Source organism: Grammomys surdaster, unplaced genomic scaffold (genome assembly GCF_004785775.1).
Source record: "Grammomys surdaster isolate TR1022 unplaced genomic scaffold, NIH_TR_1.0 126219, whole genome shotgun sequence".
NCBI lineage: Eukaryota > Metazoa > Chordata > Mammalia > Rodentia > Muridae > Grammomys > Grammomys surdaster.
Genome location: NW_021621022.1, coordinates 667558 through 684145, shown reverse-complemented (window position 1 = coordinate 684145; position 16588 = coordinate 667558). Strand labels below are relative to the sequence as shown.

General features: G+C 34.1%; 1 long non-coding RNA gene across 1 annotated transcript; it reads left to right on the top strand.

The window, feature by feature from the left end:
- Positions 1–1292: 1292 nt before the first annotated feature.
- Positions 1293–7722, top strand: LOC114613465. Its single transcript, XR_003710183.1, has 2 exons — positions 1293–1371; positions 2781–7722. It is a non-coding gene; the product is annotated as an uncharacterized LOC114613465 (long non-coding RNA).
- Positions 7723–16588: the final 8866 nt, after the last annotated feature.

The following is a 16588-nucleotide window of genomic DNA, read 5'->3' as shown; positions in this document are numbered from 1 at the left end:
AAAAAAGAAAAAACATAAAATTACTTCTTGTGGTTATGAGGAATTGATTATAGGATTTCTAGATACCTAGATTTGTAAATGCTTGAGTCTCCTGTATAAAATGTCTGCTTATGACCATGCATGTCCTCCCTTATATTTAAACTTAATCATTAAATTGCTTTTAATGTATACTGTAGTGGAATGTTAACATGGATAGTTGTATTATTCAAGTTATTCCTGTAATGACAAGAAAAAACTGTACAATTCAGTACAAATGGGCAGTTTTTGCACAAGAAATAATTTGATTGGTTTGGACTTTTGAGCCAAGGTCTCACCATGTAGACCAGGCTGCCATGGAACTCACAGAGATTCTCTTGCCTCTGCCTCCCAAATTCTTTAATTAAAATTATGGGCCACTGTGCCTGGCCACCCAAATGTTTTAAATGTGTGGTTGGTTGGCTCCACAGATGGAGCACTGACTGGAATTGATAGAAGTATTTTTAAGCCTTGAATACTTTTCTAGAGTTTCTTAACAACTACAGTGGTAGAGAATATACCTAGTACAACTGAGTCTTGACTTCTCATTCCAACATGTCCATATAAAAGGTTTTTGAAAGAATTTAGGAAGTACCACAGAATTTATTTTAATGTGTCTTTGTATTCTATATGAATTTGAACTCATTACTTATAATAGAAAAATTATTTTTCTCTTGAAGTTTTCTTTAGATACAGATAAAGTATGAAATTCTACAGATTATAACAATCTTTAGTATAATATGTCTAAATATTTTATTTTAAATGGAGAAAAACATTAAAATGTGTAAGTTGAATTTCTAAACTTTAAATGCAGAAGAATCCTTAGCGTGGCTGATCTTTTCATTGGTTAACTGAGGAAGCAATCTGAAATTTAATTTGTAGCCTATGACATACTAGGATCTTAATCCTATGTCTTCTAACTTAATAATTACTGTTTTTCTTATTTTTACTAAAATGTTTAAGTCCTTAACAGGAGATTTTTTAACAAATCAAAAATATGAAAGACTTATGTGCCTTAATATTTAACTTCAGATTAAAGCTAACATAGTTACTAATTTTATAAATATATTCAGAATATTTTGATTATATTTCAAAGGAAATGTTCTTTTGACTCTCCTATGTTCCTTATTTGAAATCTTTTAAGTCATTATTTTAAAATGTTTAAGAAAATGCAGGTATCTCATAATAATGTTCTCTAACTCTGTCATTACTTCTTACAAGGAGCCTTTTACCTTTTCAGATTAAATATTCTTAATGAATTCTACCCAATATCATGTGGTGGAAATCCTAAAAGTATTTCAGTTACTTTTTAAGGAATTGTATTCAAAGGAACCACTACTCGATTCTAATTTTAAGGTAAAATTACATAAGTTTTAACTAACTGCTTTAATTAATTATAAAATAAGACTCCGTTTTAGGAGCAATTACTTTTTTCTGGTGGAGGTGTCCATAACTACAGTAGCAAAAGATTATAGACTGTGGCTAGAAGAAGGTAAAGCTTTTATTATGTAAGAGTGATATTAGCTCTTTTACAAGTCACTGTGGGCCATTGAAGTAAGCGTTTTTTACATAAGCATGGCATCTCTTCACAGCAATAGAAAACTAAGATTAATTGTACATAACTTTCTCTCCATCTTTTCATAGAGAAGAAATAGCCTGTATAAAAATATACATTTAAGTGTAAATTTTAAATACATTTTTTTTTTGTATTAAATACATTTTTACTGACTTGGAAATCTAGAGTTAATTTACATCTTTTTGACTAATTTTGAAGGATAGCTAGTAGCAAAGTTAAAGTTATACACATTTACATTAATAACAATTTAGTTATCCTTCAAAAAATAATTACATATGGATGTTCTTTTGTGATCTAGGGTTTTACACGTCCAATTTTACAAGTTAGCATTTTAATTAAAATTTGGTTTGTTTTTGTTTTTTTTTCCCTTTTGCAAAGGAATATTACTATCCTGTTATGAAAAATATTTTTTTCTGAGTGTTGTTTCTCATTAAATACCATCCAAAAAGAGAAAAAAAAATGTCCTTATTGTTTTAAACAGATTTGGCTCCAGTAAATATTTAGACATGCTACTTTCATATTTTGAAGAAATGAAAGATCATCAATGCATTCCATCTAGGGAGATAAGGGATAGCTTAGAGCGAGTTTATTTCTAATACCTGTAACCTTTTAATGTACAGCTTATTCTTCCACCAGAAACTGAGGGGGTCGTGGTGTTAGTGTGTATGTTTATGAAACACATCCTAGGCATGCCAGTTTTCACTTCCCCTGGTCCCCTTTCACTTTTTTTTGTTGGTTTGTTTTGCTTTGGTTTTGTTTGTTTTCTTTTAGTGTGTAGGAATTAAACCCAGGACCTCAAGAAGGGCTCTACTACTAAAACGTATACCAAAACCAAAAAATATTGATGCTACTTTTGTGCTAAATGTTCCTCAGCCTTAACTTATTAATGCATGTGCCCAATGGGTCTTTCTTAGTGGTGCACCCTCCGCTTCCGTTTATCTTTGGTGATTCTATTAAATAATACCTTTGGAAAATGATAGTTGGCATGTTTCTTTACTTTGTATTATAATATTTAGGAATGCTGATAAGTAAACTTTCCATGTGCAATATTTAAAATACCATTTTTTTATAAATCAATAAAGTCTAGTATTATGCTGAAATAAAGAAAAATTTAAATTGTTTCTTTAAAGAAATTGTGAATTCTAATAATTACAGGTTTTTATATCAGTTTTTATATTTTCTTTTCTAGTGGTATGAAAATGTTAAATGTCAGACAGCATTGAAAATATAGTTGACATCAGATATGGTATCCACATGTAAACCCAGCCCTGTGTAATTAAACCAAAAAAGGACAAAAACAGCCAGTCCATGATGACACACACCTTTAATTGAGATTGAAACATTCAGGACAGAGGCAAGTGGATCTCTTTGAGTTCAAGATCAGTCTGGGCAGCATATTTGAGATTTGTAATATTTACATAGTGAGAAATAAAAATTTATTCTGTTTCAGTGCTGAAGATCATCACAAAACCAAACAGATAAATCCCCAGTACTGATAGGTAGTGGAAGAATACTAGGATGAAGAAAAAAAATGACAATTTTTATGTTCTGTGGAAAAATTAGGGAGGCAAGATGGGAGTGGTAGTTATTGCTATTCGACAGTGTTTTTTTAAATATACTTTCTAAATAAAGTATGTTTGGAGGATGTCCCTCCGAAGTAACATTTGAACAGTGAAAAATGAGAACAAACTATATAAGGTTTTTCAGAAGAAGACCTCTGAGTAGTTGAAATCACAAATATAAAGATTTTGAAATAAATGAATGAATGAATAAATAAATAATAAATAAATAAAAAGATTTTGAAGCCAACACATTTGGGGTGCTTGCAGGAACAGTAAGGGGTCTGTATGAGACGAGTGAGTTACAATTAATAGAATGTAAACATGTTAGAAGTTGCAGATGATAAGTCTGCTCGTAAAGATTCCTGCAAAGCCAAACCTGGTGACCTGATTGAATTCAGTTCCCCAGGACCTAGGTGATAAAAGGAGAGAAGGGATTCAAATAAGTTGCCTCTTGCCATATACTCAAGCTGTGGCATGCATATGACCCAGGACATATATCCCACCACATATACAGAAAAAAATATATTTTAAGTATATTTAGAAGTTTGATGTTGGAATTCTTAGTTTAATATAAAATTTGGTTTTAGTACTTTAGGGTAACTTAGATAGACATCAATATAAAATTCAGTCTTAGTACTTTAGGATAACCATATGTTCCTTAGCCTTTTTGGCTTTTGCAGATGGAAGAAAATGTTTTTATTCTGACACAAAAGCCTCCATCCAAGACCATTGTGGGGGGATGTTTATATGGGTGATTAACCAGGTTTTTATTAATAATGCTTTGTTGGCTCTCAAATTGTTTTCCTCTTAATCAGTTTAGCAAGAGCCAAAGTAAGTGGTTCCAAGAAACACTGAATTTGTTCATGTTTGTCAGCGGCCCAATAGCCATAGACTTTTTTTTGATTCCTCCAGTTTGAGAAATGTTGCTGTACTTAGTGGCTAGTTATTTCTCACTTCTTTTTTAGCAGCGTCTTGACCAAGGATTTTTTTTTTTTTTTTGCATCTGATTTAGTCTAAAATTTTAATCATCTTCAATGTATACCACTGATTGGATTTTCTAAAACACTGCCCTTTCCTGCAGAATAAAATTCAAAGTCCACAGTTGGTATATCATGCTTCAGCCTTTCTAAGTTATTAAATTTTTTTTCCAGATAACTAACTCTAAGCTTTTTATTTTTAAAGGCCCCTCCACACCGCACCCGTTTATTATGTTTGGGCATGTCCCATGTGGCCATCAGGGGACAAACTTTGTGTGTTCTTTCCTTCAGTGTTTAAAAGAGTTCAGGGATAAAACTCAGGTCACCAAGTTATACAGCAAGTACCCTTATTAGATGTGCCATCTTGTAGGTCCTCTGTCTCTGGTACATTTTAAAATTTAGGCCAGATCTCTCATGTGTGCCAAGTATTTCTTCAGTAGCATGCTGTTAACTATTCCTCCCATGAGCTAAACAACTTGGTATCTGTATATGTGGTAGATTTTGTTTGGTTTTGAGATGGGTTTTTGCTCTATGAACAGATGGTATCATAGGAAAGAGCAACTTTACTATATATAGTTTTTAAATCTTTTTCATTATTTTAATGCATCTGACAGATACTAACATTTCTATCAATAATTGTGCCTCCTTTACTTACATTTATTATTAATCTTTTAGGGCCAGGCAGTGGTGGCGCACGCCTTTAATCCTAGCACTTGGGAGGCAGAGGCAGGCGGATTTCTGAGTTCAAAGCCAGCCTGGTCTACAGAGTGAGTTCCAGGACAGCCAGGGCTACACAGAGAAACCCTGTCTCGAAAAACCAAAAAAAGAAAGAAAGAAAATCTTTTAAAGATACTAGAAGTATAAATGAAACTTTGAACTTTAAATACAAAATTAAGACATCCAGAACTGCAAGAGCACTAGCCTAAACATTATATCCTAACATTCATATATTAATGTATCTTATCAAGTAAGATAACAAATAATATATTTCTCAGATAGTTTTCAACCAGCTACAGTAGTTCAGTTTTAGAATTTTTAAGCTTAGTAAATAAACTCCAGTGATTTCCTGTGTTTGTAGTGGAATATTTTGAAGCATTTGTAAAGTGTCCATTATCAAAAGTTAATATACTGTGCAGCTGTTTAAAGTATAGGTGAATGAATGAACAAATTATAAGTAAATTGGGGTTATAAAATATTACAAGTAGATTCATTAGATTTATCACTGGTTTACTGTGGATAAGAAATTTTACTAAGGATAAGCAGAGTCTTATTTTCTTATAAATGGTATATATTTGAAGAGGAGAGAGAAATTCTTGAAAATTTTAAAAATCATTTGAAGTCATGTCACCTCACAGTCACTCCCATTGTGGAATTTATAAAAAAAGAAACAGCACTGTGCAGAGATTTTTAAGAGTTACAATTGAGAATTAATTAACTATTAGAACTAGGCAAATCATTTCAAAATTAGCTAATTCTAAAATTAGCATCAATGATTTTTGCTGTTTTTAAAGCAAAATGAAAACATTATTCAGAATAATTAATTATTAATTAATTATTATTATTAAATAATTAATTATTCAAGAATTATTCAGTTCATTTTTAAAATTTGAGTGTGTGTGTATGTGTGTGTGTGTGTACACATATGTGCACTCGCATGCGTACATACACTGCATACTAGTCAGAGGCATTGGATCCCCTGGAACTGGAAGTTACAGACATTATGAGCTGCCTGCCATGGGTATTAACTGATCTCTGATCCTCTGCAAGAGCAGTAAGCACTAAAGCCTCGCTTCTTGAATTCTTAATTGAGAGATTCCACTATCATTTATTCTTCCAACCTTCAAGGCCTGAAAAGGAAAGTATTAGAGGAAAATGGTAGGTATATCTATTGTCATTTTGAAACTTATAAGCTAAGTGTCTTGGTTAGGGTTTCCATTGCTGTGAATAGTCACCATGATGACTAAGATACAAGATAACTCTTATAAAGGAAAGCATTTAATTGGGGCTGGCTTACAGGTTCAGAGGTTCAGTCCATTATCAAGGTGGGAAGCATGGCAGCACCCAGGCAGGTATGATGGTAGAGAAGGAGCTGAGAATTCTACATCTTGTTCTAAAGGCAAACAGGAGAAGACTGACTACCAGGCAGCTAGGAGGAGAGTCTCCAAGACCACCCCCAAATTGACACACTTTCGTCTACAAGGCCACTCCTACTAATGGTGCCACTTCTTGGCAAATACAAATTCTATTTCGAGAGTTGGTGACAGTTTTGGGGGTTTTTATGGGGGGGCGTTGTTTTATTCGTTTGTTTATTTAAAGCTTTGGCTGGCCTAAAACTCACTATGTAGACTAGGTTTTGTCTTGAACTTTAAAGATCCACCTGCCTTTCCTTCCCAAGTGCTAGTATTAGAGGCATGTAACTACCCTTCCCGGCCAGAATATGATTTAGTTTTTATTTTTAAATACTGGATAATTCAATGAAACTGATTCTGGTGTAAAAATTAAGATTTATGGGCTTAGCTGTTAAGAGCACTGGCTGCTCTTTCAGAGGTCCTAAGTTCAATTCCCAGCAATCATATGGTGGCTCACAACCATCTGTAATGGAATCTGATGCCTTCTGGTGTGTCTGAAGACAGCATATTCAAATGTACAAAAGACAAAGGCAACTAATGTTATTCACCTTATGCTTTTCTGGACATGTGTGGACTTTTTTTTTTGCTATGTTTTGTTTTTATTTTCCCTTAGATTTCATTTTTATATGTGTTTTCCTCATCTTACCTGTCTACTACCTGTGTATCTAGTGCCTATGAGGTCAGAAGAAAGTATAGGATTCCCTAGCACTGGAGTTATGGACAGTTGTGAGACACAACATGGGACCAGGAATCAAACCTGAGTTTTCTGCAAGAACAAGATATGCTGTTAGCTGCTGAGCTGTCTCTCCTATTATTTTGTGTATAGATCAAACATAGGGCCTCCAACATGCTTGGTAAGCTTTAAAAAGACTATACCCTAGCCTTTTTAGCCTTAGCTGTTAGAGAAAAAGGATTTATATGTGAGTTCAAAGTTACTACTTGTATAATAGTAATGGGAAAACATATATAAAAGCAAATATAAAAAGGATGAGATTTCTAAATATTTTAATTTGAGCTTGAGAATGTAAAAACTGTTTCTTGTGGGCTCGTTCCGTTATCATGCCTTCTAGTACTTTAGGGAAAGGCAGTCCTTAAGTTTTATGTTTCAATGACCACATTAAGTTTATCAGAATACAAAATGAAATTCATGTTTGGTGGTGTTGTAATAATATTCTTGAATCAATGTTTGTGTAGCATGCATAAGGCCAAAAGTTCTTCATCCTTCATGATGTTAGTGATGATTCTAAAATTGTTAATGTTAGTAAACATGACAATAATTTGGGTAAATATTTGCCCTATTACAGTGAATGTTTTTCTCTGGTTATGACTGACTCATTTAGAATGTAAGCAAAAATGTTTAAACTCATTTTTCTAAGTTATTTTTTGTAATCTAAAACTCAAGAATGTGGTATACAACTATATTAATAAACCTCGCTTGTCTAAAAATCTGATTAACTGGGAAATATTTGCTACAAGTGTGTATTTGAAATTTTATTTATTTATTTATTTATTATATATGAATACACTGTAACTGTCTTCAGACACACCAGAAGAGGGCATCAGATCTCATTACAGATGATTGTGAGCCACCATGTGGTTGCTGGGATTTGAACTCGGGACCTCTGAAAGTGCAGTCAGTGCTCTTAACCACTGAGCCATCTCTCCAGCCCGTGTATTTGAAATTTTAAGTTAAAGTCAGCAAGATAGCTCAGCAGGTAAAGGCACTTGCTACCAAGCCTGAGAATGCAAGTTTGATCCCTGGAACAAACATGGTAGAAGGGACAAACTAGTTTCTGCAAGTTGTTCTCTCACCTCCATACACATAAAGGTAAAATAAAATAAAAACGTTTAACTTTTTTTTATTTTGCTTCTATGTATGTGAGCAGGTACATACATGCTCTGTTTGTCACATGCCACAGTATTAGAGTAGAGGTCAGAGAACTACTTCCTTTGTCAATTCCTGAAATCAAACTCAGGTTGCCAGTCTTGGCATCAGATGCCTTTACCCACTGAGCCACCTTATCGGCCCCAAATTTAAAAAAAAAATTTTTTTTTAAATTAAACTTCAAGTTAGAGTCTACTTTAAGAAAAGACTCAACCATGCATGGTGACATACACCTTTAATCCCAGTGCTTGGGAGGCAGCAACAGGTGGATCTCTGAGGACAGCCAAAGCTATGCAGAGAGCCCTGCTGTGGAAAACTGAAAGAAAAATAAGCAAAAAGAGAAGGCCCAAAAGGAAAAGCTTTACAATAATAGCTATCATATAAGTTTTTAAAAGTGAGTGATTCTGATTTGCTTGGGAGCCTCTAAAATGCAAGGAATTTGTAGTTTTATAAGTTGATAATTTGTCTGTTTTAGATTGTATATCTAGTAGGAACAGCTCAGGTTTGAGATCAGGCTAAGTTCTGAAAAAGAAAAACACAATCAGAAATGTTTTTTCTAGAAAGTGGTATGTGTAACTTGGGAATTTTGCAATGTTTTTAAATCCAGAAGTTCTGTGTTGGTATAACTCAAGAAAACTTTGTAATGGCTTTAAATAGTTGTCAGGGTGCTGGATCTAAAAGAAACTGGGGATAAATGGCTAAGTGGTGTCTATTAGCATACCAAAAAGCATGCTGGCCTCCAAGCCCTCAGCCTAGAAAGTATCTATTCCAGAATCCATGCTGGCATCCTAGCTCTTTGCAGCTTTTCTCACCCCACCCCTACCCTAAAGTTCTCCAATTCGTGGGCTTCCCTTCCCCCAGCTTTTCATTCCTATGTAACCATGCCATTTGAGCCATGTACTATTTTGGCTCAGTCCTAGCCTCTGGTAACCCCACTCCCCATGACCCATTCGTTCTGCAGGCCATACTTTCCCTACTCTGGACTCTTCTAGATGTCCTTGACTGTGTTCTCCTTCATAATCTACAATAAAAACCCTCTCCTCAACCATACTTGGAGCTGTCATGTCCTTGTCTCAGACACTTGTTTTCTGGTAAGAAACTATAGTTCTTTCAATGCATGCTTCCTTATACCAGATTGCCTTGGTTTCTGTATAGTCAAATTGAAGGATCAAATTTGTGAATTCTGTAAATAAAGAGTGAAAAACTAGCATACAAATTCTTCATTTATGCAAATTAAATTATTGCTAATAAACATTTGTTTTCCAAAAACGTTTGTGATTGGAATTCTTTTGTATATGGCTAGTATAGAGTATGGGTGTAAGCCAACAGTGTATTGAAAGAATGTCTTAAAGAGCAGCCAGAGGAACTACAAGGCCTGTTAGGGGAAAAAAATTATTTCACTGAAGGACAAAATTGAGGTAAGTAAGCTTCTGGGATACAAATAAACTCTAAAAGCCCATCTACCAACTATGGAGTGCGCATTCTGATAATAGCTACATCATAAGGAATTTAGAATTGATGAGATAGGAAAGAACAGTTTAAAGGCCTCTCGAAATGAAGAAATGTTATACATCAGCTTGAACATCAAAATTCTTACCTTGAAAATAGAAAGTATTGCTCTTTCAGGGATCAAATCCAGATCTTCACTACCCAGTACTTACTGTGATAGAAATAAGGAAGGTGATAAAGAATGCCTGTAAGGTAAGCTTGTATAAGGCAGTGTTAGCACAGGTTGTCATAAATATTTCCCAGTGGTACTAAATGTCTCAGATTGTTGTCAGTTCCCACAATAGCATAATCTTTCCCTAAGAAAATGTTTGCCCTCAATAAATATATGCTACTTATAGGTCAGTTATTCATTTCTAGATATTACAGTATGTAGGTTTTATCCTACTTAATTACATGACATCGTTATGGGAGCTCATTGTCTAACATAACACACCTTTGCATTGATGAGCTATACTACTTACAAACACTCTGTATTCTGTGTATCTTCTGTCAGCTTCTAAAAATGCTTAATTGCTGGTTTCATTCTTTCACAATAAATCTAATTTCTATGGAAAGTCCTACTTAGCCCATAGAAATTTTCTTGGGTATTGATTCAAAAAAGTACCCTTACCTATATGCAACTAGTTTTATTATAATAATGTGATTCTGTATTTCTTACTAGCCTGATGGTGAAATATGCTTGAGCTCAGGATATCTTAGCTCATTTAATGATTAATATTTTAAATAGGGCTTTATATCCACACTCCATTTAGTAACTATGTTAGTTCTGTTATTTAATATAATTCAATAATAACTATTAGTGTGGTCAGCCAAATAATGACAACTTGTTGGTCAGGTAGCATAAAATTGTGTGTTCAGTAGGAATTTTCATTCCTCAGTTAAGTAAGATTTATAGGTCACCAACATAGTTTCACTGAAAGACAAGATGAATATGAAAGTTGTAGAATAATATTTCATATATATTATACAAGTTCTTTATTTCTCATAAAGATGGCATAGTAGATAAAGTTCACAACGCTTATTTCTAGTATTTCAAAGCTAACAGAATCTATGGTAATATATGTCTATTTCAAACCTTCAAAAAAGTCTAGAAGAATAAAACTGGTTCCCAGATGTTCTTACAAAAATATTAAAGTACTTTGGAGATAAGGAATTCCAGTTTTGCTACCACCTCAAGATTAAAGGTTTTAAATGTATTAAGTACTTTGGGATCTAGGTATGGGTCAGGAGAACAGTGTTAAAAACCTAAAGTGTTAATATATTTGCTGGATGTTGTGCACACCTTTAATCCTGGAACTTTGGAGGTAGAAGCATGCAGATCTCTGAGTTTGAGGGGCAGCCAGAACTACACAGATAAACCAGATGGAACCAGAAATTCTTTTTGCCTAATTAAATACATTTATGCTCCTGGTGCTTTCCCATACTGACTTTTACCAGCTTGCCCAACCCAGAGTACCAAGACTGAGTCATACCAGCCTTAATCCATAGCACTCATGTTTGCTCTGCATTTGGAAATCTTGATCTTGAACTCTACTTTTGTTTTAGAACCCAGTTGTACAAATTCACTAATGCTCGAAGCTTAATCACTGCTTTTTTTTTGTAAACCTTATTATGAAACTTCATTTATTAATAAAATCTCTTGGATTGATTTCATATTATGGCTTCTGTATAGTTGATTACTCCTGAATTCATTTGTTCTAGCTGTCAAGAACATGTTTTACTTCAGATTTATTCCTTTGTAATTTTTCTCATATAAACGCTATTTAGTTTTAGTTTTTGTAAAACTAACTGTTCACTGTCAAGTTCGTCTTGTAACAAAACAGTATAAGGTGTTGTTGCTTTGAAATAAGATTTTAACATTGTTTCTCAACACATCAGTTAGCTTCTAGTTTTGTAATTGCTCAATAGAGTTTATTCAACCAAGTCTTTTGGCTGGTTGGTTGGTTGGTTGGTTGGGTTTTTGTTGTTGTCGTTTGCTTGTTTTTTTTAGATAGATTCTTTCTGTGTAAACCTGGCTGGCCTGATCTCACTCTGTAGACTATGCTGACCTAGGATTAATTCATAAAGATCCTCCTGCCTCTATTTTGTTTATTTTAGTACCAGATCTCATCTCTAACTCAAGCTGGCCTCTTAATTCATGGCAGTCCTCCTGCCTCAACCTACAAATGTTGCTATTGTAATTCTTTTATTAAGGATTATTAAAATATCCTATTAGGGTATTTTGCTTTGATTTTCATGTATGTAGTAGATACATTTTATAAATTGCTATATAATAACTTTAACAGTTTTTAGGTTCGAGGTTATATGCTGAGATATATTTTATACTTGATATAACATAGTAGATATTAATACCTAATACTCAAATGTTTAACAGCAACTTCAAAAGGCAAGTCATAAACATTTATACTTTTTTACACTTTTATCAGTGTTTTAAATATGAGAATTATTACAGAAATAGTAAAATGAGGTTTTTAAGTTAATTTATTTCATACTATTTTCAACTTGTTATTTGTTCCTTTGAGGAAAAAATCATGCTTGATTTTTAAAAAAATTAGAATTTAGATTAATTAAAGAACCTACAGAATAATATGCAAAGTGAAACATATCCATTAGATTGTTTAGATGATTCTACACATAAAATCTGCAAGTTCCTTTTTTTTAACCTTATTTTAAAGGTCTCAGACAATGTAGCTTCCATTCTTATTCAGCAATGCATGCACAATTATTCATTGATCTAACTTGTTACTTTGTTCAAAGACACTACTTCCCTGTTACTAGTCTTTAATGTCACCAGGATGTGTTTCCTTAGCATAATAATTGAGCATGAATGAGAGGTTTAAGATTTCTTCCTAGTGGGAGGGGGGACAGGATAGGAAGTTGGGGGGGGGGGATAGGGAAAGGGGATGACATCTGAAATGTAAATAAGTAGAATATCCAATAAAAAAAATTGCCTCCTAGTAAGGAAGGACATAAAAATAAAGGAAAGGAATGGGCATGGTACAGTGTAAGTCATTTGTAGCTTAGAAGAATACTTGTCAATATGTGCAAGGCCCTGGGGTTTATTCCCAAGCACTAAAAAGCATAGATTTGTGGGGAAAAGTTTGCTAAGGAAATACTTGGGTGGCTTGGTAACTTTTCCAAGGAAATAACAATGTAAACAAGTTTCAACTTTTCTGTCCTAGAGTTCGGGGTGGTCTTGAAAATTGGCTGTGCTCCTGGTTAGCTATGAAGCTTAACCAAATTTGAGAATTTGGATTCTGTCATATCCTGAAACTTTTAGTCCTAAACAAGGATTAACTTCCAAAATACATCCTGTCTATCTGTATGTATGTATGTATGTATGTATGTATGTATGTATGTATATGTGTATATATATATATATATGTACATATACACACATATAATAACATGACACAAGCAAAAGAAGCAACTTGAAGGTACATGGAAAATGTAATGTCACCATGCAGTTCTGGAATTTTATGTTTAACTGGCCATAATACAAAACTTGCATTTTTTATTTTTTCTTTGAAACAAAAAAAAAAAGAAAATTATTTCCGCTGCACCTTGGAGAATAGGTAAGAAAGAAAATATGTGTTGATGGTGCACCCCTGAAGTTTAGTAGCATAACAGGATTCTGTCTCCAAAAAAATAAGTAATTAAATAAAATCTAGCAGTCACCAAACAGAAAAATAAAAACTTTTTATATTTTTATCAGACAAAATACTTAGTTAGGGAATTATGCAGTGCAGTTAACTGAAGTTTTCATTCAGTATTAACGTTGAAATGTCTAAATGCATTAATGGGAACTGCAATATTGCAGTGTTATCTTTTTTTTTTTTTTTTTTGGTTTTTCGAGACAGGGTTTCTCTGTGTAGTCCTGGCTGTCCTGGAACTCACTCTGTAGATAGACCAGGCTGGCCTCGAACTCAGAAATCCACCTGCCTCTGCCTCCCAAGTGCTGGGATTAAAGGCATGCGCTACCACAGCCTGGCTTAAAGTACTATTAATTTTAGAAAGTCTTATGATAAATTCTTATAAAGTATAATGCATGTACAGATACATGAGATCCTGTCTCCTCCCAAAGAAGAATTGGAGTTACTAAGTTGGCATTAAGGGTTCAACTTGAATTACACTCCTTTAAGCAAACTAACAAAAAACTACTAATTTCACAACTAATTTGAAAGATGCACAACATATATTTCAAATTACAAGTCATTTCAATTAAAATATATTTGTTGTGAACTGAGAAATTGCATCAATCAAAGGGGTTGAATTATCAACAGTCACTTTTGTTGATGACCTATAATGCCATCTACACAATGGTTTATAGCACATGGCTTTGTTTATACAGTGCAGAAATTACTGGGAGTCAACTCCAGTGCATCAGTTATACTAGGAAAACATGTTACACCCGAGCTACACCTTCATCCCTTAAAAAAACTATATATATATATATATATATATCTATTCTTGTTGGTTTATGTTTGATATTAAAGGTTGTTTGACATAATTTATCCAAATGTCAAGTATCAAACCAACATCTGCTTTATGACTTGTTCTCTAGATGTGAATTTTGAAACCATGGGTACCACACATCACCTCGCCACAAAAAGGTGGGGGTGGGGTTTAGGGGGTTGGAGAATTGATGAAACCACTTAGAGCATGTGAAGAAGGAAATAAACTAGTAACAGAAAGACTTTGTACAAAACAATGTCTGGCAATAGCTCACTTAGTAAACAAAGTGCCACATGAGTTAATCCCCCTCAGTACAAAACTGTAATTTGAAGCTCTTAGATGGAGATTGGGCAGTTGCCCACAGAAATGCCTTTGAGGCTAGGGATGTGGCTCAGTAAAATGTCTGCCTAACATACACAGAAGCCCTGAGTTTCATCACTAGCACCAAAACAACAAGAAAGTTGGACATGATTATTGTAGTACCCTAAGAATAAAGAAAATCTAAACCAAATAGTAGCAATAAGATCAAAACTGATCCTGGAGCAAAGGGATACCTGCCTGTAATCCTAACCATCCATTGGGAGGCGAAGGAAGGAAGGAAGGGGGAATCACAGTTTGGAGCCTATCAGCTACATAAGCTCAGTCTCCAATAAGAAAGTTGGTTGTGCAAGAATAAATAATAAACATTTCAAAGTAAAAAAAAATATGTGGAACATTAAGATAAAAGGGAGGCATAAAAATCACATGCTCTTATTCTGGAAGATGATGATATTTCTGAAAAAGGGAATTACTATAGAAGGTTGATGGTAGTAATATTACTGAAGGATGACCAGCTTATGAGAAACCATCTGAAACAGCTCCTTTTTTACAATATTACATTTGAACTAAATTTAGGCATTTATTTCAAAAATCCTTTAAGGTCATTGGCTTTACCAAGCTGAGACTGAAAAGTTCAAGATAAAGAGATAAATTTGGCAGTAATTCAAATAAATCCATTAAGAGACAAGTTCACTGAAGCTCTTTAATACAGACAGTAATTCTTTTTTTTTTTTTTTTAAGTGTTTATAGAACAAAAGAGATGGCTCAGAGGTTTAAAGCACTTGCTCTATAGAGGACCAAGGTTCAGTTCCAACACCTACATCATGGCTCATAACCATCAGTAACACCAGTTCCATGGGACCTGATGTTCTCTGACCTCTAAGGGTGCCAGGCAAGCATGTGATACACAGACATACATGCAGGCAAAACCCCTCATAAAATAAATCTTTAAAGAAATTGAATAAAATTTCATGTAGTTATAAACACTAAGCATAAAATATTAAATATTCCCAAAACGAATTTTTTTTTTTTTTGGTAAAAGTGTATCTCAAGTATTTGTTGGAAAATCCCTACACTCTGTCAGTTAAGAGGTTCTATCAGCAAAATGTGTTAAAACTACTGTTTTCAGAAATTGAGGAATTAAAATTAATCAGTTTAAGAGACTATGAAATTTACATGGTTTTAATTTCTCAAGTGGAAAGTCAAATAATGGAAATTGGGGGTGGGGGGAGGTACCAGCCTCCAGGTTCAAGAAACACTAAGACAAAGGTCTTCCTGACTGAAGAGCTGTAATAAAAGAAATGTAGCCAGGTGTAGTAGCACGCACTTGAAATTCCAGCACTTGGGAAGCAGAGGCAAGCAGATTTCTGGGAGTTCAAAGCCACCCTGGTCTGCAAGAGTTCCAGGCAGCCAGGACTGTTACAAAGAGAAATTCTGTCATGAAAAAACCAAATTAAATAAACAAATTTGGAACCCAGAAAGACAAGTTGTCCAAAACTACAACTGTGGCATTTCTTTTTTTTTTTTTTTTTTTTTTTGGTTTTTCGAGACAGGGTTTCTCTGTATAGCCCTGGCTATCCTGGAACTCACTCTGTAGACCAGGCTGGCCTCGAACTCAGAAATCTGCCTGCCTCTGCCTCCCAAGTGCTGGGATTAAAGGCGTGCACCACCACCACCCAGCTAACTGTGGCATTTCAAAAGAGATTTAGTAAGAGATTCCAGAAGATGATCAAAAATAAATTTAAGTAATTGACTAATTTTAAGTATGTTTCTCCAAAACTAAATTGAGGAGGAAAAAAACCTGTTATTGAAATCAAGATTCCAGGTTTTTGTAACAGGACAGATCAGTAGTTAAAAGCACTTGTTTCTTTTACAGAGGACCTAGGTTCAGCTCTCGGCACCCACATGGTAACTGGCAGCTTTAACTCCAGGTCCAGAGGACCTGATTTCTTCTGATTTCTGAGCACTAGGAACACAGTGCACAGACATACATGCAAGCACAACACTTATATACCTAAAGTAAGCCTTTAAAGAAAAAAGTGAATGATTAAAAACAAACCTTAAATCTACATGTTTATCTCTGGGATGTAGTTTGGTACCAGGAAGATTCACTTCTGCAACTTTCTATATAGTAGGTTCTACATTACTAAAATTTGTTCTTG